Source organism: Scyliorhinus torazame, chromosome 10, assembly GCF_047496885.1.
Source record: "Scyliorhinus torazame isolate Kashiwa2021f chromosome 10, sScyTor2.1, whole genome shotgun sequence".
Lineage (NCBI taxonomy): Eukaryota > Metazoa > Chordata > Chondrichthyes > Carcharhiniformes > Scyliorhinidae > Scyliorhinus > Scyliorhinus torazame.
Window position 1 is genome coordinate 157,866,802 of NC_092716.1, and position 26,646 is coordinate 157,893,447.

The window sequence follows — 26,646 nt, forward strand, 5'->3', positions numbered from 1 at the left end:
ATTAATTCAAAGATAACCCCCCAAAGACTAAGTAATTGTTTCAGCTGTCCTTTTATCATCCAAAATACTTAACCAACCTTCAAAACAGGAGCACATTAGGCTACATTCAATATATATAGTGAGAAAGCACGGTAGCATTGTGGATAGCACAATTGCTTCACAGCTCCAGGGTCCCAGGTTCGATTCCGGCTTGGGTCACTGTCTGTGCGGAGTCTGCACATCCTCCCCGTGTGTGCGTGGGTTTCCTCCGGGTGCTCCGGTTTCCTCCCACAGTCCAAAGATGTGCAGGTTAGGTGGATTGGGCATGATAAATTGCCCTTAGTGTCCAAAATTGCCCTTAGTGTTGAGTGGGGTTACTGGGTTATGGGGATAGGGTGGAGGTGTCGACCTTGGGTGGGGAGCTCTTTCCAAGAGCCGGTGCAGACTCGATGGGCCGAATGGCCTCCTTCTGCACTGTAAATTCAATGAAAACTATGAAAGGGTTTCACCGTGCTGCTGCTTTTGGTTACTTCAGCTCCAGCCCCTTTGTTTTCTTCATGCAGCTCACTGTAAACACGCAGACACACCCCAAGCTGCTCTGTCAAACTGAAACTCAAAAAGCAGAAGTGAGCTCAGCTCCCCCCACCCTCTGACATCACTTCAGTAATATGATCAGCTCCATTTCCTAAAGGTACATTGCTTAAACATTCATTTCTTAAAGGTACTCTCACATGACACCTGCCCCCAAGAAAAAAAAATTAACCATTAACTTCAAGATGGTTTCATTTTTCACCTTTGCAACATCAATTAAGAAATGCACACAGTAAAAATACTTTATCGGTTCAAAAAAAAACAATACACACAAACAGGTATAATAATATAGTCCATTTTTCCCCGTTCTTCTTCCTCCAACCGAAATCCTTCTCGATTGACAGTCTCTTTGAACAAGAAAGTATCTGCACGATCCATCCTTTCCTCTACGCCTCGGCATTTCTCTTTAAAGTTAGATACTTCAGTTCAATCTGATCACAGAGTCCCTTGCAATTCTCCAATACAGGAACATCGGTTACCACAGCTTTCAGGCAGTCAGGTGCCTGTTGAAAGACCGCTGCTGTCCATTGAAATTTTTGACGTTTCATCAGCAAGTCCATCAGTGGAGCAATCACGTTACAAATCTTTTGCACAAAGGTTTGATCAAATCCACTCATGCCAAGAAATCGCATTATTTCCCTTTGTCTTGAGGGTATCGGAAACCCCTCAAGGAAAGTGATTTGGGCTTTTCCCAATTCAGTTCTGGCTATGTTTATCACCAAACCCGCCACCTGAAGTTGAATAACTCCATCAGATGAGGTAAATGTTCTTTCCATGCCTGGCTGAAAATTACCAGATCGTCGATGTATACCACTCAATTGGGTAATCCTGAAACAACTGTATTAGTTACCCGTTGAAATGTGGCTGGGGCGTTTTTCATGCCAAATGGCATAACTTTGAATTGGTATATACCATCTGGAGTCACAAAAGCTGAAATCTCCTTCGCCCTTTCGGATAAAGGTACCTGCCAGTAATCTTTAAGCAAATCCAATTTGGAAATAAAAGCGGATTGTCCCACTTTCTCAATGCAATCCTCCAAATGTGGGATAGGATAAGAGTCCGTTCTTGTAACTGCATTAACCTTTCTATTGTCAACACACAATCGTTGGGTACCGTCTGGTTTAGGTTCCATCACTATGGGTGAGCTCCATTGGCTGAAACCCACTTCAATTATGCCATTTTTAAGCATACTCTCAATCTCTTTGTTAACCTGTGCCAATTTTAAAGGATCTCTTTGGATGTTGTTTGATAGGAACAGCATTTCCCACATCTACATCATGTATAGCCATTTTAGTACTTTCCAGTTTATCTCTACAAACTTGCCTATGTAATATCAATAACTCTTTCAGGTCAGTTCGTTTTTCCTCTGGAAGGTAACTTAACAATTTATTCCAATTTTTAAGAACATCCTCATTTTCCAATTTAATTTGAGGTATGTTAAATTCACAGTCACCTGGATTTGGTTTGTCACTTTGAGTTAGAATCATTAAAACTTCCTTTTTCTCTCCTTCCCTTTCAAAATACCTTTTAAGCATATTCACATGACACACTCGGCGAGTCTTCCTTCTATCTGGTGTTTTTACCAAATAATTTGCCGCACTTAATTTCCTTTCGATCAGATAAGGTCCACAAAACAAAGCTTTTAAAGGCTCTCGTACCACTGGTAACAACACTAAAACGTTATCTCCACTGGCAAAACTACGAACTTTGGATTTCTTGTCTGCTACCCGTTTCATCACATTTTGTACAACTTTCAAATGTTGTCTAGCCAATTCACCAACTCTATTTAATCGTTCCCTAAAATTTGATACGTAATCCAATAATGTAATTTCCGATTTCTCACTCACCAATTTTTCCTTAATCAATTTAAGTGGTCCTCTTACCTCATGATCAAAAATTGGTTCAAAAGGACTTAATTTGGTTGACTCATTAGGTGCATCCCTAATTGCAAACAGTACAAATGGAATTCTTTTATCCCAATCCTCTGGATAATCTTGACAATAAGCCCTTAACATTGTCTTTAATGTCTGATGCCACCTTTCTAACGCTCCCTGCAATTCTGGATGGTATGCAGTTGATTTAAAATGTTTTATTTCTAAGCTATCCATAACTTCTTTGAATAACTTTGAGGTAAAATTTGATCCTTGATCCGATTGTATTTCTGTGGGTAGTCCATATCTAGTAAAGAATTTAAGTAACTCCTACACAATCTTTTTAGCTGTAATATTACATACTGGAATGGCCTCTGGAAACCTAGTAGACACATCCATTATAGTCAAAAGATATTGATTCCCACTTTTTGTTTTAGGAAGCGGTCCTACGCAATCAATTAGGACACTTGTTCAAGGTTCCTCAAATGCTGGAATGGGTATTAAGGGTGCTGGTTTTATCACTGCTTGAGGTTTCCATATCACTTGACATGTGTGACATGATAGACAAAATTTAACTACATCTTTATGTAGTCCAGGCCAATAAAAATGTTTCTGGATTTTAGCTTGAGTTTTCCTTATCCACAAATGACCTCCCACTGGTACCTCATGTGCCGCTCGCAACACCTCCTTTCTATACCCTACCGGCAATACTACTTGATGAACTTCTGCCCACTTTTCATCCGCCTGCATATGTACAGGTCTCCGTTTTCTCATCAAAACATCACTTTTACGGTAATAACACTCTGGTATACACTCAGATTCTTCTTCCGTATATGCTTTCTGATACATCCGTTTTATTTCTACATCTTTCTGTTGTAACTCCGCATATTTTCCTGAACTAAAAATATCCGCCTCATCCTCTACCTGTTCTTGTTCTTTTTCAACCATCTGATCAAAAATCGTTTCTGATAATTGCACTTCAACTTCATCTTCACTCTTTGATTTCTCCTCTTGTCTTAACCTGTGACTTTTCGACCTTGTTACTACACAATCCGGAAAAATCCCAGGATATTCGTCCTTCAACACTTCAGTTGTCTGATTTTCCACTGGCTTTTCAACTACAGTAGGCATCACTCCCAGCTATATCATTACCCAAGATAAACTGTATTCCTGGACAAGATAGTTTCTCTATTACTCCTACTACCACTTCACCACTCTTCACTGGACTTTCCAACCTTACCTTATATAATGGAACGCTACTCCTCTGACCCTCAATTCCACATATTACCACCATTTCTGGCAACATTTTTCCCAAACTACATAATTCCTCATCTCTTCCCATTAAAGATTGACTAGCTCCCATATCTCTTAAAATTGTGACTTCTTTACCTGCTCCTCCTGATACACATGAGTAAACTTTACCCACACAAGTAAATTCTTTAAAGAGATCTGGCACCTTCTTATCAATCACCTCTTGATCAGGCTGTACAATCTTTTGCACCTCATTCACTTCCCTTGGGCTTTCCTTTACCATTCTAACAAATCCCACTGTCTTACCCTGTTTTACCACATCAGCCTTCCCAGTGCTTTTCTTCAACCACCAACACTATGACTTTACATGTCCTCGTTTATCACAGTGAAAACATTTGAAATTTTCCTTTCTCTTCCACCCTCCTGGATTTCTTTTTTAATCTGAGGTACACTCTCTTTATTATCTCCCATCATATCTCCTTTACCTTTACGACTTGAGTATTTCTCATGTCCCCAGTTCCTATCCCTCACAGGCTGAAACTGATGTCGGAAATCAAGCTTTGATTTATGAACTAATTCATAATCATCTGCCATTTCTGCTGCTAATCTCGCAGTTTTAACCCTCTGCTCTTCCACATGAGTTCTCACTACATCAGGAATTGAATTTTTGAACTCCTCTAAAAGTATAATTTCTCTGAGAGCTTCATATGTTTGGTCTATTTTCAAAGCCCTTATCCACCTATCAAAATTACTCTGTTTGAGCCTTTCAAACTCCATGTAAGTTTGACCAAATTCTTTCCTTAAATTTCCAAACCTTTGTCTGTATGCTTCAGGCACCAGCTCATATGCACCTAAGATGGATTTTTTCACCTCCTCATACATTCCAGATACCTCCTCCAGTAGTGCTGCAAACACTTCACTAGCTCTACCTACCAGCTTTGTTTGAATCAGTAATACCCACATGTCCTGTGGCCATTTCATTTGTTTACCTACCTTCTCAAATGAAATGAAAAAGGCTTCTACCTCCTTCTCATCAACCTTTGGTAATGCTTGGACATATCTAAATAGATCCCCACCACGTCTTCGACTATGATGCTCTGTCTCACCATCCTCATCAATCTCATCCAACTGTACGTTTCCCTTTACGTCTGCCAATCTTAACTGACTGTCATGTTTCAAGGCCATTTTCCAAAGTTCAAACTCTCTCTCTTTATCTTTTTCCCTGATCTGTATCTCCCTTTCTCTTTCTTTTTGTTCTGCTAGGGCTATTCTTTCTGTTTCTTTTTGTTCTGCCAGGGCTATTCTTTCTTTTTTTCTCATTGCATATTCAAGCTGCTTTAATTCTTTTTCATGTTCAGGTTGCTTTAATTCTTTTTCATGTTCAGGTTGCTTCATTTGCAACTGGAGTTTTGCCATTTCTAATGAGTCAGAATGTATCTCAGGCAAATGTAAATGCTCAGCTACCACGGTAAGTACCTCATCTCTTCGCATTTTGCCAAGCAATGTTAAATGCAATGTTTTTGCCAAATCTAACAGTCTGCTTTTAGTCTCTGTCCGTAAGGTATTGCGTGTTACCGTGTCCACCTCCAAAAACTTCTGAGCCTCTGAAAGAGCCATTGTCCATAACACACTCCCCACTTAAACTAAAATACCACACCTGAAAAGCAACCACACTATATGCTCACCCCTCACTGTCTTTAAGTTCACTAAGCCAATCCAATAGGTAGGCTTTTATCCTGGAAGAGCCCCCAATTGTTATGGGCCAGGGTTCAGAGAACCCCAAAGTGTATCATGGAGTTCAACTGACCCACAACTTTTAATAGATTGTGGTGTGGGGAGCACACGGCACACTCTACAGGTGTGATGCAGCATAAATGGACTAGTGCTTTTAAAACAAAACAATGTTTATTCTAGCAACTCAAGTTAACCTTTTAAAACAACCATTGAATATCTTAACACCCATGAATGCAAAGATAACCCCCAAAGACTAAGTAATCATTTTAGCTGTACTTTTAACATCCAAAAGACTTAACCAACCTTCAAAACAGGAGCACATTAGGTTACATTCAATATATATAGTGAGAAAGGGTTCAACCGTGCTGCTGCTTTTGGTTACTTCAGCTCCAGCCCCTTTGTTTTCTTCATGCAGCTCACTGGAAATACACAGACACACCCCAAGCTGCTCTGTCAAACTGAAACTCAAAAAGCAGAAGTGAGCTCAGCTCCCCCCACCCTCTGACATCACTTCAGTAATATGATCAGCTCTATTTCTTAAAGGTACATTGCTTAAAGATCCATTTCTTAAAGGTACTCTCACATGACACCGGTGTATTAAAGGTGCACGAATGTGCACTGTCCTTATCCAATCTCAGCTGCCAGAATCTCCTGGAAGCATCAAGTTTGCTGAAGACTGGCATTTTTCATCTCACAGGTAATCTCCTCTCTTTTGGGGATCTGGTAGTGTTGCTGTTTAAGGTTTTCATTTAGATCCTTGGGATCTATGCAAATGCTCAACTCTCCATTCCGCTCTTCCACTTTCTCTATGATGTCTAACCTCTGCATCTTGTCAAGCTTGGTCTGGAGGCGTTCTCACAGTGGCGCAGGCAATCTTCTAGGCGGGTGAATTACTGGACGTGCATCATCCTTGAGCTGGATTTTGTATTGGAATGGCAACAGTGTGGCTGTTGCACCATGCTGTAGACACGCTTAATCAGTTATAACTGTTCGCAGGAATCTGCACCCAATAACAATGTTCTTGATGATTGAACTATTCTGAACTTGATTAAATATTTCTTCCCCTTAACTTCTTTCTGTAGGTTACAAGCACCTAGAGTTGTGATATTTTTGCCATTATAGTTGCTCAGGACGCAATCCGTGTTTTGGATATTCGGTTTTATTTTCAACTTCATCAAATCAGCTTTGTTAATTAAGTTTGCGTGAACCCCGGTGTCTAACTTAAATTTTACAATGGTCTCATTTATTTTGAGCGTGTAGTCCACTCATCCGCTGTTTTCACCGTCTGAATTTTTAATGCTTGTTGTCGTCCAGCATTTTCAACAATTATGTTCACATTAATTATGTTCACAAAGGCAGAACCTTCAGGGCCAATGGATTCATCATTTATTTCACGTTGCCTGTTCAAGGCTGCACTTTGTATAATTGATGAATCGTTAGTTTTTGTAGACTTGGCTGTTACATTCAAGCTCTTTGGTTGCTGTCTTCTTTCATTGAATAGGTATTGCTGCGCAAAGTTTTTCTGGCACATCTGGCACAAGTTTTGCCAAATGCAGGGCATTTTCTCGGACCATGCATTCTGCCGCACATCCGGCACAAAATGGCGTGCTCTGATATTTATTTTAAACAGCCGCCACCTGGACCACGTTTCTGATTTTACTGCGACCCAGCAAAGATGGCATCAGCCGCACCCTCTTTTTTCACGCCACTTTCTCGGGTCTTGACTCAATGCTATCTCACTGGTCTTGCAGATTTTAATGGCATCAGCTAAGTTTAAATCGCTTTCCCTCAGCAATTGCTCGCGTAATGTGTCACATTGTAAACCGCATATGATTTGGTCTTTTATCAATGACTCATGGAGGTCTGCAAAATTGCAGGATTGCGCTTTGAGACAAAGATCTGAAACAAAACAGTCAAATGTTGCGCCCGATTTTTGCAGTTTCATCATGAATACATAACGCTCGAAGGTTTAGTTCTTTTGCGGATGACAATAATTATCGAATTGCTCGATTATTTTTGAGTAGCTCTTCTTGTCTCCATACATGGACCTCTGGGCCAGTGTGAGTTGATGTTCCTCATCACCTAATGAAGAGTTTGGTCCTTCCTGGTCACTTCTTGGATCTCACATAGTTTTGTATCAGATATTGGTAGTAGTGTGGAAATAAGATTGACATGCAGATCTACATCTTCAGCAATTTCACGACTAATATTTTGTATCGGCGCTCTTGATAATACATCTGCTAAGAACAAATATTTGTCTGGCGTGTAGATGAGATTGAAGTCATCATGTTGTAACTTCATCATCAACCTCTGAATGCACAGAGAGACATCTGGTTAAGAATTTTTTGATGATGTTAACCAAAGGACGATGATCTGTCTCAACTGTGAAAGTTGGGAACCAATAGATTTCTGCAAGCCCACAACTAAATCCAGGCATTTTTTTTCGATTTGAGCATACCTCTGCTCTGTTGTCGTCATGGATCGTGATGCATACACGACTGGTTTCCAATCGTCATACTCAAGTTGCAGAAGAACTGCTCCCAGACCATCTTTGGATGTGTCTGTTGACAATTAATCTGCTTAGACGAATCAAAAAATGTGAGAACTGGCGTGATGGTTAGTGAAGTCTTGAGCTTCTTCCGCTCTTGCTCATGTTGCTCAGTCCAAGTGAAATCCGTTGTCGCATGTAGGAGATCACGTAGATGTGTTGCTTTTGCTGACAGGTTTTGACGCCCTTCCAGTCCATCAATTACTTATAGATCTCCGACACCCTACCCTCGCCAACCCCTGTTTTTGCCACCACCTTGTCCTGCAACCCCGGGGGCGGCAGGTCATGAAAGGATGACACCTGTTTCCTCCATAGTCTCACACCTGTAAGTACCAGAACCCATTTCCGCTGGTCCTCTCACATTCCATGCGACCAACCTGGTTGGAGGGCAACATCCCTCCACCCCCGCACCCCTTCGCCGATCTGCCAGAGCTCCTCTTGAGCCATCCGCCAGCCTGCATTACGCGACCCTCCAGGCCTGCCCTCTGATGCCCACCATCAGTGATCCCATCCTCAACACACTTCAACATCCCCACCCCTGTCAGCAGTCCCCCACCCCTAAACAAAACAATAATCCCAACCCTCTCTAATCACCTGCTCACCCTCCACTGCGCTCCCGTGAACTAGCCCGCCCAGCTAGCCTGGCAGCATCCACCCATGGCACCAAACATCCAACACCCCCATGATTCCACCCCCCTGATTCCCCCTCCCCTGCACGCTCGCACACTTCCATGGTACAAACAACAATAACAATAAGGGAAAAGATGCACTCACCCAGCACAACTCTTCATATCCCATCAAAGAACCCCACAAGAAAGATAAACGACCCCTGAGTGAAAAAAGGTTCTCCTCTGACCACCCCCACCAGACAAACAGAGCAATAACAACAAAAGAAAACCCAACAAGGGGGGGTAGAGAGAACCAACGTCCCTCGCACCTCCTCCAAAGTTCAAAATCCTCCTTCTCCTGCCAGTCCATTGTCTCTCGCAAACTCCATCACCTCCTCCGGTGCTCCAAAGTAAATTAGCGATCATTGTGGGTCACCAGAAGCGGGCCAGTTTTGCACCCAGTTCCTGGAAAACCTGGAGCTCATTGACCTCCCAGGTACATCTCCTCGTCTGCCTGGCCCACCTCAAGATTGTCTCCTTTTCCAGGAATCGATGTAACCTCACCACCATCGCCCTCGGCCTGCGGCTTCCTCATCAGTGCCCTCTCCCAACAGCTTCTCCAGCATTTTGGCTACATAAGAACCTGTGTCCGCTCCCTCGGTATCCTCTGGCAACCCCACAATTCTCAAATTCTGCCTCCGGGAGCGCTTCTCCAGATCCTTCACTTTCTCCTTGAGCCGCTTCTGGATCTCCTTCAACATCCCAATTTCTCTCCGTGCTCCCCCATCGCCTCCTCCATCTTCTGGTTCGCCTGGCTCTGGGTCTCCAGCCTCTACTGCACCCAATCAATTCCCGCTTTCAGCAGGTCTACCACATTTTCCAGGTCCTCCAGAGCTTCCCTCCTCTGTTGACGGAACGTTTCATTCAAAAGATCTGCCAACTGCTCTGGCGACCACTAGGCTGGTAGGGCCGGCCCCATGCAATCTGCCATCTTCCCCTGTGTCGCATGAAGAGTTTCTTGCTCTTGCAATTCCTTTCTTCTAAATCCACTTCTGGTCCACAAATCCATTCACCGGTGGAGTACAGTCTTCCTCCGCCACCCCTGCACCCTTTTCCTTCAAAACATCCGCCAGCAATCGGTGAAAAGGACAAATAAATCCGCCTCCAGCGGGAGCTTCCAAATGTGTGACCACTCACACCCGCCACCCGAAGTCCTCAGCACCAAATTAATGGTGACAGATTTGATCTAAGCTGCCAGATAGATGGAGTGCTCTACAACACATCCAAGAGCTACAGAAACCAACCAGATTATCCTAACCTTTCACTTAGAAGGAATGAATGTTCAAAGGTGGCAAATACAACTGTCAGAGAGATGCAATTGATGTCAAACAACAAGGAACCATTAACCAAGTGTAAAGAGCCTGGTTTTAGCTAATAATAATAATGATAATTTTTAGTAGTATCACAAGTAGGCTTACATTAACACTGTAATGAAGTTACTGTGAAAATGCCCTTTTCGCCACACTATGGCGTTTGTTCGGGTACACAGAGGGAGAATTCATAATGTCCAAATCACCTAACAAACACGCCTTTCGGAACTTGTGGGAGGAAACCAGAGCACCCGGAGGAAACCCACGCAAACACAGGAAGAACGTGCAGACTCCGCACAGACAGTGACTCAAGTCAGGAATCGAACCTGGGACCCTGGTGCTGTGAAGCAATAGTGCTAACCACTGTGCTACCGTGCTGCCCATTATTGTTGCGAATTTAAGGAAGGACATATGAATGAAGGCGCCCAACAGGAAATAGTCCAACTGGACATCTCTTCGCACCCTTTCAGTTTTCCGACAGTCTACTATCCATTGGTTAGGCATCCAAACCACTGTTAAACATACATCTGAATTTCTAATTCCAACTGTATTACCTGAGGTGGCAATTGGGGTGGAGGTGCTTTCTCTGGGGGAAGAAATACAATTGGCCCAATGACACCCAAGTGCACTGGAGTGCAACTTACAGTCACCATTCACAGAGTGCCATTCACAGAGAGCAAAGACGCGTGGGATTGTGCTGTGGGTAAATACCAACACTCTTCTTCCTCTTCCCATAGGCTGCCATATTTTACTGCTGGAAATACTTTTTAACAAAAAAGAGGTTTTCCCACATTGCCCTTTCTCGGAGGTCCCCGTGACATACACTCATTACTGCCTGAGAGGTATTCCGCCAGTAAAACTTGGAGATCAGTGGGTTGAGAAGATGTGGCCTGCAGTCCATCTGGAATGCACTGCCTGGGAATGTGGTGGAGGCAAGTTCAATCGAGGCATTCAAAGGGAATTGGATTATCATTTCCAAAAGGAAACGTGTGCAGAGCTGCGAGGAGAGGGCGGGGGACAGGCACAAGGTTGAATTACCCTTTTGGATAGCGAGCATGGACACAATGGGCTGAATAGCTTTCTTGTGTGCTCCATGAGCTCATTTTCCCCCTCTCCCTGTGGGAAAGGGAAAGACCACACTACTAGAGGATGTGGAGGCTTTGGAGAGGGTACAGAAAGAATTTACCAGGATGTTGCCTGGTATGAAGGGCATTAGCTATGAGGAGAGGTTGGAGAATCTTGGTTTGTTCTCACTGAAATGACAGAGGTTGAGGGGCAACCTGATAGAGGTCTACAAAATTATGATGGGCTTGGACAGAGTGGATAGTTAGATGCTTTTTCCCAGGGTGGAAGAGTCAATTACTAGGGGGCATAGGTTTAAGGTGCCAGGGGCAAGGTTTAAAGATGATATACGAGGCAGGTTTTTTACACAGAGGGTAGTGGAGGCGTGGACCTCGCTGCTGGGGGAGGTAGTGGAAGCAGATACAAAAGTAACTTTTAAGGGACGTCTTGACAAATATATGAATAGGATGGGAATAGAGGGATATGGTCCCCGGAAAGATAGGAGATTTTAGTTCAGACGGGCAGCATGGCCGGTGCAGGCTTGGAGGGCTGAAGGGCTGTTCCTGTGCTGTAATTTTCTTTGTTCTTTGTCCTTTGACATGCATTTACCCACCTTTCACAGCCTCAGAATATCTCTACACTCTCCAGCCAAAGAAGACGTGCAGTCAGTCCTGAGATGTAGGAAGTGTGGCTAAAAGGAGATAAGAAAACAGATAACTTCAGAGTGATATTGGCTGAGGGATAAAAAAATGGCCAGGACACCAAGAGAGAATTCTGTTACCCTTCTTTGAAAAATGCCTTGGGATCTTTTATAACCACCTGAGAAGGAAGGGCAGAGCTTTCTTGACTGCTTCATGTGAGAGATTGTAACAACAACAGTGCAGGACTCTCTCAGTATCATAGAATTGAATAGCCACAGTGCAGAAGGAGGACATTTGGCCCATCGAGTCTGCACGGATCCGCTGAAAGAGCACTCTACCCAGATCCACTTCTCCACCCAGCCCGTCCTACCACCGTAACCTAACCCCGAACATCTTTGTACTCTTATGGGTCCGGGTTTACAGAACCCCAACGTGTTTCATGGAGTTCAACTGACCCACAACTTTTAATAGATTGTGGTGTGGGAAGCACACGGCGTACTCTCCAGGTGTGATACAGCAATTATGGACAAATGGTTTTTAAAACAAAACGTTTATTCTATGAACTCAATTTAACCTTTTAAAAACAAACATTGAATATCTTACCACCCATTACTTCAAAGATAACCCCAAAAGACTACAACACTAAATAATCCTTCAAACTGTTCCTTTAAACATCCAAAAGACTTCAAACCTCCAAAAACAGACTTGAGGTTACATTCAATATATTTATAGTCTTTGGATTTGCAGACATCAACAGACCAGCTCTGTGTTTTCTTCCTGCAGCTCTCAGCAAAACACACAAACACTTCCAGCTGCCTCCTCAAACTGAAACCAAAAGCAGAAGTGAGCTCAGCTCTCCCCCACTCTCTGACATCACTTCAGTAATATGATCAGCTTCATTTCTTAAAGGTACATTGCTTAAACATCCATTTCTTAAAGGTACTCTCACATGACAGGACACTAAGGGAAACTTTAGCATGGCCAATCCATCTAACCTGCACATCTTTGAACTGTGGGAGGAAACTGGAGCACCCGGACGAAACCCACGCAGACATGGGGAGAACGTGCAAACTCCACACAGTCACCCCAAGGCGTAATCGAACTCGGGTCCCTGACACTGTGAGGCACCAGTGTTAACCACTGTACCAGCAATGTCACTGGAGGGACAGCCCAGATTGTGCAATCAAGGCTCTAGAGTGGAGTTTGAACTCACAGTCTTCGGGACCAGGGGCAAGAATGCTGTTATCTGACTGAGGCTGATGCACCATCACCTCATGTCTTTATTAGTCCAGGGGGCTTTAAACTGAATAAAGTGGGGGGGGGGGGGGGGGGGGGGGGGATGTTTCAGTTGTAGGGAAAATTAGAAAACGCAAATAATAATAATAACCTTTTATTGTCACAAGTATGAAGTTACTGTGAAAAGCCCCTAGTCGCCACATTCCGGTTCCTGTTCGGGTGAGCTGGTACGGAAATTGACCCGTGTTGCTGGCCTTGTTCTGCATCACAAACCAGCTGTCTAGCCGACTGAGCTAAACCTGTATCCTTAAAGGAGGAAGTAGGAGTGCAGGGGCGAAATTCTCCCCCAACGGCGCGATGTCCGCTGACTGGCGCCAAAGACGGCGCCAATCAGACGGGCATCGCGCCAGCCCAAAGGTGCGGAATGCTCCGCATCTTTGGCGGCCTAGCCCCAACATTGAGGGGCTAGGCCGACGCCGGAGGGATTTCCGCCCCGCCAGCTGGCGGAAATGGTGTTTGTTGCCCCGCCAGCTGGCGCGGAAATGCGGCGCATGCACGGGAGCGTCAGCGGCCGCTGTCAGTTTCCCGGCGCATGTGCGGGAGTGTCAGCAGCCGCTGTCAGTTTCCCGCGCATGCGCAGTGGGGAGAGTCTCTTCCGCCTCCGCCATGGTGGAGGCCGTGGCGGAGGCGGAAGGGAAAGAGTGCCCCCACGCCGCCCGCGGATCGGTGGGCCCCGATCGAGGGCCAGGCCACCATGGGGGCACCCCCCGGGGTCAGATCGCCCCGTGCCCCCCCCCCCTGGACCCCGGAGCCCGCCCACGCCGCCTGGACCCGCCGGTAAATACCAGGTTTGATTTACGCCGGTGGGACAGGCAATTTCTGGGCAGGACTTCGGCCCATCCGGGCAGGAGAATCCAGCGGGGGGTCCCGCCAACCGGCGCGGCCCGATTCCCGCCCCCGCCCAATCTCCGGGAGCGGAGACTTCGGCGGAGGCGGGGGCGGGATTCACGGCGGCCAATGGCCATTCTCCGACCCAGCGGGGGGTCGGAGAATGACGCCCCAGGTTAGTGATGTGTGGATGTTTTCAGAAATTAACGGTGAGGGAATTATAAAGGAGAAGGGAAATTTGAAAATAAAACAAATTTAAAAGCTTTGTATCTGAATGCATGAAGCATTTGGAACCAATGTGTTCATGGCGCAAATAGAGACAAAAGGGTATGATTTGGTGGTGATTACTGAAACATGGTTACAGGGAGACCAGGTCTGGGAATTGAATATCCAAGGGTACGCAGTATTTCAGACAGATAGGCTGTAAGCAAAAGGAGGTGGCGTAGCCCTACTGGTGAGGAAGGGGATCAGTGCTGTAATGAGAAATGATATAAGCACTGGAGCTCAAGATGTGGAATCGGTCTGGGTAGAAATAAGAAACAGCAAAAGGAAGAGGTCCCTGATAGAAGTAATCTATAGGTCCCCAAAGAGTAGTTCTGTAGTGGTGCACAGTATGAACCAGGAAATACTGGGGACTTGTAAGAAAATTATGGCAAGAATCATGGGTGATTTTAATATGCACATAGACTGGATGAATCAAATTGGCAAGGGTAGCCTGGAGGCGGAGTTCATTGACTGTAGTAGAGATTGTTTCCTGGAACAATATATTGGGGGACCAACCAGGGAGGTGGCTACTCTGGATTTGGTATTGTGTAACGGGAAGGGATTAATTAATGACCTAATGATTAAAGATTCTCTAGGGCAGGCACTGTCAAACTCGGGGGAATGACCCACGGGTAGGTCACGGGCAGGTGTTGGGAGGGTTGCGCAACTGTCCATCGTGGCGCTCCCGATCGCGCAAACCTGTGCGCAACAGCCACAGAAGCCGGCTGTTAATAACGCAAGCGGCCTTCAAAATGGCCACGAACATGTAAAAATAATGCGGCCGCACTGCGCATGCATGCCAGATCGGCGGCGGCATGCGCAAACTATGCGCATGCGTATCAATGATCGGGCACGCAAGCGCAGTGCGGCCGCTTTTTAAAAAAACGGTCGAAGCTTTTTGTTTTACAAGTTTTTTTTTTCATTTTATTCATTTATTTTATTCATTTAATTTTAATTTTTTTCATTTATTTTATTCATTTTATTTATTTTTTTACATGTTCGGGGGTGGGGGGGGTTTATTTGATAAAATTTTACAGGAAAAAAATGCAGAACTTTGGACAGCTGGAGACTCCATACTTTCCGACACTGGAAGGCTTCATCTTCATCCAACAGGCTCCATTGGAGGAGCGTGTACAAGGGCCAAAGGGACCCAAAACCATTTCCTGCATTTTTGTCAGCAGCAAACAAGGTAAGAGAAAATGGTGGGTCGTGCAGGTTGGCCGGCGTGGTTCGCAAAGGTCGGCCGGTGTGGGTCGTGAAGGTCAGCCGGGTTGGGTCCCGAAGGTTGGCCGGTTGGTAAAAATGGATCCCCGGAAAAAAAGTTTGAAGAACACTGCTCTAGGGAATAGTGACCACAGTATTGTAGAATTCAAAATTCAGTTTGGGGGCAAGAAGGTGGAGCCCCACACTAGCGTTCTGGAATTAAACAAAGGAAATTACATCGGAATGAGGACAAATTTGGCCCGAGTAGAGTGGGCAGGAAGGCTAATCGGTAGGACAGCTGATGAGCAGTAGCAGTTGTTTCAGGAGATACTCGATTCCTCACAACTAAAATATATTCCAGAGAGGAAGGAAGATGGCAAGAGGGGTAAAAAACATCAATGGTTAAGCAAGGAGGTAAAGGACATTATAAAGACAAAAACTAAGGTATACCATGTTGCAAAGGCCAGTGGCAGGCTGGAAGATTGGGAAACTTTCAAACATGAACAAAGGGAGACTAAAAAAAGTAATAAAAAATGCTAAGGTAAATTACAGAAGAAAACTAGCACAGAATATCAATAAGGATAGCAACAGCTTCTATAAGTACATAAGTAAAAGGAAATAGAGTTGCTAAGGTGAATTTTGGTCCCTTGGAAGATGAAACTGGAGGGTTAATAGTGGGGCACACAGAAATAGCAGAGATACTAGATCAATATTTTGCCTCAGTTTTCACGGTGGAGTACACTAGTACAATTCCTATTGGAACAGGCAATTCAGAGGTAATAGAAAGAGTGGAACTTAGAACAATCAGCATCAATAGGGAAATGATATTCAACAAACTATTGGGATTCAGGACAGACAAGTCCCCAGGGCCTGACGGTCTTCATCCTAGGGCATTAAAGGAAGTGGCAGTGGAGATACAGCAGAAATAGTGGATCCGTTGGATATAATATTCCAAAATTCGCTGGACACGGGAAAGGTTCCAGTGGATTGGGAAAATGTTATTGTGGGGCAGCATGGTGGTGCAGTGGTTAGCATTGCTGACTCATGGTGCCAAGAACCCGGGTTCGATCCCAGCCCCGGGTCACTCTCTGTGTGGAGTTTGCGCATTCTCCCCTTGACTGCGTGGGTCTCACCCCACAACCCAAAAAGATGTGCAGGGTAGGTGAATTGGCGAAGCTAAATTGCCCTTTAATTGGGAAAAAAATAATTGGGTACTTTAAATTTAGTTAAAAAAAAGAAAAATGCTATTGTAACTCCCTGATTCAAAAAAGGAGGAAGGCAGAATGTGAGAAATTACAGACCAAGTAGTTTAACATCTGTTGTTGGAAAATTGTTAAAATCAATTATTAAAGAAGTAATATGTGTACATTTGGAAAGTTAAAACATAATCCATCAGAGTCAGCATTGTTTTATGAATGGCAAATCATGGTTGACTAATTTGCTCGAGTTCTTCGAAGATGTGACAACCCAAGTGGATAATGGGGATCCTGTAGATGTAGTATATCTGGACTGCCGGAAGGTGTTTGATAATAATAATAATATTTATTGTCACGAGTAGGCTTACATTAACACTGCAATGAAGTTACTGTGAAAAGCCCCGAGTCGCCACATTCCGGTGCTTGTTCAGGCACACAGAGGGAGAATTTAGAATGTCTTTCGGGACTTGTGGGAGGAAACCGGAGCACCCCGAGGAAACCCACACACACACGGGGAAAACGTGCAGACTCCACAGAGACAGTGATAAGGTTCCACACAGAACGTTAATTCACAACGTTAGATCACATGGGATTAGGGGTAATTTATTAGCTTGGATGGAAGACAGGCTGACGGACAGAAGACAGAGAGTTAGGACAAATGGGTCTTTTTCTGTAAGGCAAAATATAGCTAGTGGGGTGCCACAGGGTTCAGTTCTTGGGCTGCAACTATTTACAATCTATTTTAATGACTTGGATACAGGGATAGAAGGTCCGATAGGGAAATTTGCAGATGGCACAAAAATAGGTGGGACAGTAAGTTGCAATTAGGAAATAAGAACCTTACAAATGGATATAGATAGGTTAGGTGAGTGGGCCAAAATGTGGCAGATAGAGTTTAATGTGGATATGTGTGAAGAGATGCATTTTGGTCAGAAAAATGGGGAGCAACTTATTATCTAAATGGGAAGAGACTTTGGGGTGCTCCGGTGCAGAGGGATCTGGATGTCTTCGTGCATGAGTCACAGAAAACTAGCATGCAGGTAATAATATTAATAATCTTTGCTATTGTCACAAGTAGGCTTACATTAACACTGCAATGAAGTTTCTGTGAAAATCCCCTAGTCGCCATACTCCGGCACCTGTTCGGGTACACAGAGGGAGAATTCAGAATGTCCAATTCACCTAACAAGCACATCTTTCGGGATTTGTGGGAGGAAACCGGAGCACCCGGAGGAAACCCATGCAGACATGGGGAGAACGTGCAGACTCTGCATAGACAGTGACCAATGGAGAATTGAACCTGGGACCCTGGTGCTGTAACGCAACAGTGCTAACCTCTGTGCTACCCTGCCGCCCCATAGCAGGTAATAAAGAAAGCAAATAGAATGTTGGCATTTGTAGCTAAAGGAATAGAGTATAAAGGTAGGAAGTGTTGTTGCAAATATACAAAGCACTGGTGAGACTGCACCTGGAGTATTGTGCACAGTTTTGGTCCCCTTGCTTGAGGAAAGATGTAGTGGCATTGGAGGTAATTCAGAAGAGGTTCACTAGATTGATTCCAGAAATGAGGGGCTTGTTGTATAAAGCAATCATTTTCAAAGTCTGGGTTGCGACCCGTGGGTGTGTTGTGGGCAGATGCCGGAAGAGTCGTGGAGCCATCCATCACAGCATTCCCGACCATGGGAATTAATGCGCAATGGCCGCAGCAGCAGCCAGCTTTTAAAATTGCTGGCTGTGACCGGCTTTAAAAATGACAGCCGCAACTGGCTTTCAGAATGCGGGTGTGCTGCGCATGCGTGCCCGCTCATCAGGGTGCATGCCCGGAGTCCAGCAAGAAACACCACCTCCTCCTGGCGTCAGCACGCTGATCCAGGAGCAGATTTTTAAAAAATTCAACGCAGTCTTCCTGCCTGAAGCGGTGGCAGAGGACAGGTCATGCGCCCCGAACACTGACGACACGTGCTCTGAACGCAATGGCGATTCCTCCATTTTGTCAGCAGAAATCAAGCAACAGGACTGTAAAATTTAAAATGGGTTGTTTCGTAATAAGGAAGAAAGGGCCAGAGCTCCACAAACAGGCCAGGATCTCACAACTAAGCCTGCTGGAGAGAGGGCTCAGGAGAATCCACAGCAGGACAAAGCAGTGGTGGTGTGAGCTGTTCAGGAGAGTCCACAGCAGGACAAAGCAGTGCTGGTGTGAGCTCCAGGACCTCTGATGAACAAACCATACAGAAATATAACATTGAATGACAAAGCAAGTGAGATTGTAAGGTCCAAGCAGGCTCACCTGTCACGATAAAGGTAAGTGAATATGGTGGGTCACGAAGGTCGGCTGGTGTGGGTCCTGATGGTTGGCTGGTTGATAAAAATGGGTCCCCGGAAAAAAAGTTTGAAAAACACTGATATAAAAGTGAGATTGAGTAGTTTAGGCCTGTGCACTCCAGAGTTTAGAAGAATGAGAGGCAACGAAATTCAGGTATATAAGATGATAAAAGGTATGGATAAAGTAGATGCGGAGCAGATGCTTCCTCTTCTGGGGCATTCTAGAACCAGTGGTAATAGTCTCAGGATAAGGGGGAGCAAATTTAAAACAGGGATGGGGAGAAACTACTTCTCCCAAAGGGTTGTGAATCTGTGGAATTCGCTATCCCAGAGTGCGGTGGATTCTGGTGTGAGAAAAGTTAAGGTGGAGTTAGACAGATTTTTAATTGGTAATGGGTTGAAGAGTAATGGAGAATGGACAGGACAGTGGAATTGAGGCTATGATGAGATCAGCCATGATCATATTAAATGGTGGAGCAGGCTCCAGAGGCTAAATTGCCTGCTCCTAGCCCTGATGTACTAAGAACTATTCTGTCTGATTTCACCTTCCAGCTCTTGGTCTGTAACCCTGTAGGTAACAGCACCTCAGGCACAAATCTGGTGTTCTTGATTAATAAGGAGATTTCTTGACTAATATGGAGATAAAGGATTATGGGGGGAAGGCAGGAGAATGGGGACGAGGAACATATCAGCCATGATTGAATGGCGGAGCAGACTCAATGGGTCAAATGGCCTAATTCTGCTCCTTTATCTTATGGTCTTATGGTCAGAGCACTTCACAATCAGTGCACCAACTGATCAACGTGTTGTGACTTTTTTGGACCCCCCCACAACTTGTGAAGACTGCATCGCTGTTAGAACTATACTTCAACCTTGTGTATGCGCAAATCTTCGAACAAGAGAAAGGAAGCGAAGCGGGGTCAGGAATATCAAATGAATGCCTGATCTCGTAAGTATAATGAAAGGCTGCCCCTGCGTCCTGCAACTCTCAAAGCCTTTGCTCAAGTTAACACTTTCCAATCCATTATTTTGAAAGGTGTTTCCGTCACGTGTGCGTGACGTCGCTGTCGGGGTAATTTAAATGTTTTTCCCAGCTTCAATTAGTTTCAAAAGACTTAGCGAGACTGCAGAGAGAGAGAGGAGTGACTGACTGACTGAGATCCTGAGCTGAAGAACCACACCACAAAGCCGAACAAGTAAGTCAGTGATCGAGTGGATGCTTTTAGATTTGACTGGAATGCCAGTCCCTGCTTCATCTTCAAGCTTTGAAACAAAATGCAGAATCTGACTGACCTAACACGGGTTAGTTCCATTGGGGGGGGGGGGGGGGGGCGGACGACGACAGAGGGGCAAGAGAACTCTGCAAAGAGGCTCCAGATCTGCATTTCGAGGACCGATCCCGGTGGCTTACGTGGCTGGAGTTTGAACAATAGGATTAGGAGTCCAAATGGAATTGGGAGTTTCAATGGGGAACCTGCTCTGGGAAAACTGGGAGACGGATGGATGGGAGGGGGTGAGGTGGGGGCAGGATTCCCTGAAAGTGGGAAGCGGATAGAAGTGCACGTGTGTCATTCTCGCCCAGGCAAGGGGTATGTGGGGGGGGGGGGGGGGGCGCTGTTAACAAATAACAAGTAGGTGTGAGGGGAAACGTGTGGAGGAGCTTTAGCTTTATTTGCTGCAAAGTGGGGGTAACTCTGATTAGAGCACTTCTTGTTATAACTGGTGGAACAGAAAGTTGATGAAATGGCAGGGGAGGGTGTGCGAGGACTGCTGGGCTGATGTAGGTGAGTGGAGACTGGAGAGCATTGGATATGAGAGAGTGTTGGACGAATGGGTATTCGGGTTCAATGGCCCAGACTGTTGGTGTTGAGATGAGAGAAGGAGCGAGCGTGTTGGGTCTTTGGATGGGAGGGTTTGAGGTGGAGAAATTGAATAGGAGACTTTGGGGGTCTTAGATGTGAGTGTTTGGAGGGGGTATTAGAGGGGAGAGTTTGGAAGGGGTATTAGAGGGGAGAGTTTGGAGGGGGTATTAGAGGGGAGAGTTTTAGGGGTTTTAGAGGGGAGAGTTTTAGGGGTATTAGAGGGGAGAGCTTGGAGGGTGCATTAGAGGAGAGAGTTTTAGGGTTTTAGAGGGGAGAATTTGGAGGGGATTTTAGATGGGAGAGTTTGGAGGGGATATTAGATGGGAGAGTTTGAGGGTATTTGAGAGAGTTTGGGGCTTTTTGAGAGAGTTTGGGGGTATTTCCGAGGTTGGGTATTAGAGGGGAGAGTTTGGAGGTATTTGAGAGAGTTTGGGGGTATTTGTGAGAGTTTGAGGAGTATTAGAGGGAAGAGTTTGAGGAGTATTTGAGGGGAGAGTTTGGAGGAGGTATTAGAGGGGAGAGTTTGGAGGGGGTATTAGAGGAGAGAGTTTGAGGAGTATTAGAGGGGAGAGTTTGAGGAGTATTAGAGGAGAGAGTTTGGAGAGGATATTAGAGGGGAGCGTTTGGAGAGGGTATTAGAGGAGAGAGTTTGAGGAGTATTAGAGGGGAGAGTTTGAGGAGTATTAGAGGAGAGAGTTTGGAGAGGATATTAAAGGGGACAGTTTGGAGAGGGTATTAGAGGAGAGAGTTTGAGGAGTATTAGAGGGGAGAGTTTGAGGGGTATTAGAGGGGAGAGTTTGGAGAGGGTATTAGGAGGGAGTTTCGAGGGGGTATTAGAGAGGGAATTTGGAGGGGGTATTAGAGAGGAGACTTTGGAGGAGGATTATATGGGAGAGTTTGGGGGTATTTGAGGGAGTTTGGGGGTATTTGAGAGAGTTTGAGGGGCATTAGATGGGAGATTTTGAGGGGTATTCAATGGGAAGGTTTGAGAGGCATTAGCTGGGAAGGTTTGGGGGGCATTAGATGGGAAGGTTTGGGGTATTTGAAAGAGTTTGGGGGTATTAGATGGGAGAGTTTGGAGGATTAGAGTTTGTTAGATGGAGGTTTTTTGGGGTGTATAAAATGGGAGATTTTGGGGGACACATTGGAAGGGTCAGATGGAGAATTTGGTTCTGGCTTCCCCAGTGTGGAATTGACAGTCAAGAGATTCAGTCAGTTCAGTTCAGCAGTCCCCTCCACTCACTTGTTCCCTATTGCCTGGTGGAGTTCCTACTCTGGGTCACTACTGGATGTTTCCAAAGTCAGCGTTTTATTGAGCTTCTGGGGCCCGTGGGTTGACTTGGTATCCAGCGCCCCCCCCCCCCCCCCTTCCGTGGAGCTCCAACCCCGGCCAGGATGTGCGTTACAGTCCCAGTTTGGGAGAGGAAGGAGGGATCAGCGTTAAGGTCAACACCAGCCGACCAGTCAGTTGGACAGGGGCTCGAATCCTGTTCTTTCCAACTGGGCAACTCGATCCCAGGAAATCCTTCAAACCAATGCTCAGAGGGGAGGAGATAAGGGAGGGAGGGAGAGGGAAAGGGGTCGGTCACAGGAGAAACAAATGGAACGAAGAAAGAAACAAGAGAGCGAGACAAGGCGGAGGAAGAAGGGGAGGGAGGCAGATAAAACTCCAGTAGAAAGGGAATTGAGAGAAAAGTAAGAGAGCCGGTCCCCAGAAAGTAAACGGTGACTAGGTGCAGGAGCTAGCGACAGGGTTCGACATGGACCCGGGAAAACCCGATCATACAATGGCAGCATGGTCAGGACAGAGAGAGAGTGGGCTGTGTCACTGAATGTTAGAGCTCTGTAATCAGCAAAGGAATGTGGAGGTTGGTTGGAAATGTGCTTCCGATGCCATTGCTGTCGACTAGCCAAAACACTCAATCGACGTTTTCACTCCACCGGATGGATGAGTGAGGTGCTGCTGGTTTCAGAGAGAAAATTCACAAAGAGAAAACAACCATTCATCCGTCAATAACAGAACTGGTCACCATTATACCAGTGTGTAGAACCTATTTATGCAGAAACCCTGACTACACTTCTACAAATAATTAATTAATTATATGTAAACGAGTTTGGGGTGTCGAAGACTGAAAAGCCAAATTGTGTTTAAAGCCTTCCCCTCTCCTCTGCCTCAGTCCCCACTACCCCCCTGCTGGGGTAAGACTTGCTGCTGCAACCCTGTGCACATTACACACAGTGGAGCCAAAGCCTGCCAACACTTATACATTTCAGTATGGTTACTGGGGAGCAATAAGGGGAATGGGAGGCTTCTTTTACCCCACTTTGTCAAGCATAATATTGCCCTGACTCAGATCAGGGTGCAGACCAGGGAGCTGAAATGAACCCATCTTGGCCATGCCATTCGGAATCGGAAAGGAAATTAATGTGTCATGGGAAGCTGGGAGCTCTTTTTAGTAAAAGGGCAGTAATTCTGAGAATACACTGTTTAAAATAAATCGGGTTCCTTGCAGAGCTGTTGCCGTGGGTTTCTCTATTCAAATGGAACTGAGGCTTGTTCATGTAACAAAGAAAGATTTGCTTTTATATAGTGTCTTTCACAACTTCAGGATCTTCTGAAGTGTTTTACAACCAATGAAGTACTTCTGCAGTGTTGCCATTGTTGTGAAATAGGAAATAATTGGTGTTCCTTTGTGAGTTTTCTGATGTGATATGATTAATGCTCTGCGATCACACTGAAAAGTTTGCCTTTGTGGCCTGAAAAGTTACATTTTAAGAGGTGCAAACTGTAAATATGTGGCCTTCACTTAATAAAGGAAGATAGATGATAATGAAAGCTTTGAACACACTGCCACACTGCTTTAGTGAGTAACTTCAATTGCCTATTTCAAAAGAACTGCAACTTTGTGTCAAATTAAACCAAAGGCCTTTGATTAATTAAATACTACATTTTAAACTATTGATGTACATTTTCTCTCCAGTTTTAATTGAGCGGGTGGATATATAATTGTTCTTGGTGAGAATAAGATCTGGACTTTTTGGTGGTATTTGAGGGAGACAGGATTTGATCTTTCCCCGGCTGTGAAAAAACTTAACATTGCACAGTTGACATTGGGAACTTGTTATAAAGACAACTCCATAGCTTAAAAATAGCAATCAGAAATCCACTGATTTTTCTATTCAATTTTACTAAATTTTTAACATCTGAAAATCCTCAAATGGAATTTGAATGTTGAATCTATTGGTATTTACTGCGCTGTTGGCTACTTCTTGCAATACCTCACAATTTCTCACAACACCTTTAGCTTTTCGCATTTCTCACCAGCAAATTTAATCTGCCAGGTTTGTTCTAAGAAGTGCTGGCCAGCTAAAACAGTCCATCAACTGCAAAAAGGAAATACTAGTTTGGACCGGAGTGAAGCAGACCCAACTAACTGGGTCATGCACAGGCTTAAAGCTCCTTGCATCAAAATGTATGCCAACTCGCAAAGTGAAGCTGTTCTTCATGCTTCTTCCCCTCCCCTCCCCCCACTCCCCCCCCCACCCCCAATGAGTCTGTAAATCTAAACCTTGCATTCAGACAGCCACAAGCAAAAAAGAACTGCTGGATTTTTGCCTCTTAGATAATGTGGGTCTCCATATTCCAGATTGAAGCATTGCAAAGAATAGCACCAACCAGTGTGATAACTCCAAACGTTTTCTTTAAATCTCTGTTCTTTGCATACTTTGCGTAGAGTTTATAATACAGAAACAGGGCATTTGACCCAACTGGTTTATTTCATTGCTTGTGGTGCTAAACTGAGCACTGACTCCAAGATTTGTGATGGGACCCTGGTTTAAGGAGCAATGATAATAGCTTTGTTGTGGTGCAAAGCTATAACATTGTAATGGGTGACTTATTTACTTCAAAATGTGCTTTGTTTATCCCCCATTATATGGCACCTGGGATACTTTACTGCTGAGAACGAGGTTCTTTTAAGGGGAAAAAAACCTGTGTTGCTTGGAGACTCTTCAGTAACCATTGCCTCCCTGTAGATTGCAACAAATGGCCTGTTTACAGAATTATTTATGGTGCGGAAAATCAATGTAATTCTATGCAGCTTGGGGGGGTTTGTCCCACATTTATCCTTTGCGTATTTGAAAACAACTTTCAAAGGTGGGTGGGGTGGACAATTGGTCAAGGGTTCAAGGGTCAGCAAATTCGATAGGAGAAGCAGAAATGCGAAGAGGAAACAATGGCAAATACTTTGTAAGCCATTAATAATTGTCTTCCAGGCATCCAGCACCAGAAAACTGTAAGTTTTAATATTAAAGCTATCTGTGTGTGTTGCTAAACCTGCTGCACAGGATGGATAAATATTTCCAACTGCCTCAAAGTTGAGAGAGATCATCTTCTACTACCTCCCAGCTCAAAGGTCCAGCTACAATGGGCTAGAATGTGATTTAGCAGTCTCTAATCTCGTCCTCTCTAAAAGACTGGTGAATGTCCTCTAAAAGCTCCCATCTGCAACCTGAGTTTTTGACAATTGTATTAATCCTGGCTTTCCCCACTTCCACAGAAGGACAGTGGTGTGCTCTGACTGACTGCTAGGAGGCATCCTGAGAAAGGCTTGAGGGATTCCTTCTCCCTTTGGTTAGTGGTAGAATAGGACTGAAGGGCATAAGGTTTGCTGACCCTTTCATGATTGCACAGCTTCGTTTGGTAATACATTTGTGTGGAGGAATTGCCATTGCAAGTTGAAATCTTTTGGGACATTGCACTGAATCTTTTGTGTAATCCCTCCGCTAACTGTAGCTAAATCTGGTTTGCAAGCCAACTCCAAAGTGCGGAAGACAATTTATTCACAAAGGCATATTCAGTACAGCAGAAATTCTGAGGTTAACCTGTTAGCTGGGATTGCAGTGAGAAAGACTGGCTTTTTGCATCTGCTCACCTCCATAGTCTTCCTTTCATCAATTTACACAAAAGTAGATTTTATTTGAGTTCATGTTTACAATTTAAAGGTGCTAGACATCCAGTCAGAGCCCAGAGGAATGCTGCAGAGTTGTAAGACCACCCTGATGAAATGCTCCAATGTTCTTTGTGACAGCTGCAGAATGATCAGAAATCTATCACATATCATTTCTGGTCTCTTAGTTTTTTTTTAACAAACAATTTTATTTAGACATATAGAAAAAGTGACATTGTACAGTACAAAAAAAAGAAGTCAAGACACAAATTAAACATAGTGCAAACCATGGCTCTGTTCACGCAAGGACCTGTCTCAATATCCCCCTACTCTACTCTACTCTACCCTAGCCCCACCCCCCCCCCTCTCCTGACGCTTACTCCACAGCGAAGAAGTCAATAAATGGCTGCCACCCTAAGAGCGAACCTCTCAAAGCAAACTTGACTTTCTCTAGGCCAAGAAAGCTCGCCATGTCCAATAGCCATACCCCAGCCCACGGGGGCTTTGAGTCCCTCCATGCAGTATTCGTCGCCGGACTACCAGGGAAGCAAAGGCCAGAACGTCGGCCTCTCTCTTCCTGGACTCCCGGGTCCTCCGAAACCCCAAAGATTGCCACCTCAGGGCTCATTACCACCCCAGTTTTCAATACCCGGGACATGACATCTGCAAATCCCTGCCAGTACCCCCTGAGTTTAGGGCATGACCAGAACATGTATACATGGTTAGGCGGCCCTCTGGCGCATCTAGCACACTTGTCCTCCAGCCCGAAGAATTTGCTCATCCAAGCCACCATCGTGTTTACTTTGCTCAGGGCTTCTGCCCAGATACCGTCCTCCATCTCCCCCCTGAGCTCCTCTTCCCACTTAAGCATCAGGCCCTTGGTCTGCGTATCCTCAGCTCCCATTAGTTCCTTGTAGATGTCTGAAACTCTACCCTCTCCCATCTCTCCCCCAGAAACTACCCTGTCCTGCCTCCCTTTGGCGGGAGACATGGGAAGGACGGCACCAGTCTGCGTACAAAATTCCGCACCTGTAAGTATCTAAATTTGTTCCCCCTCACCAGCCCAAACGT

At 45.0% G+C, this 26,646-nt stretch overlaps 1 protein-coding gene across 1 annotated transcript in view; it reads left to right on the forward strand.

Annotated features, from left to right (window-relative positions):
* The first annotated feature begins 19,802 nt into the window (after nt 1–19,802).
* mdka (midkine a) overlaps nt 19,803–26,646 on the forward strand; it is a 142,218-nt gene continuing 135,374 nt past the window's right edge. The window contains exon 1 of the mRNA XM_072518867.1: nt 19,803–19,960. The gene's annotated coding sequence lies outside the window, so the exon portion shown is untranslated. The remainder of the gene's footprint in view (nt 19,961–26,646) is intronic.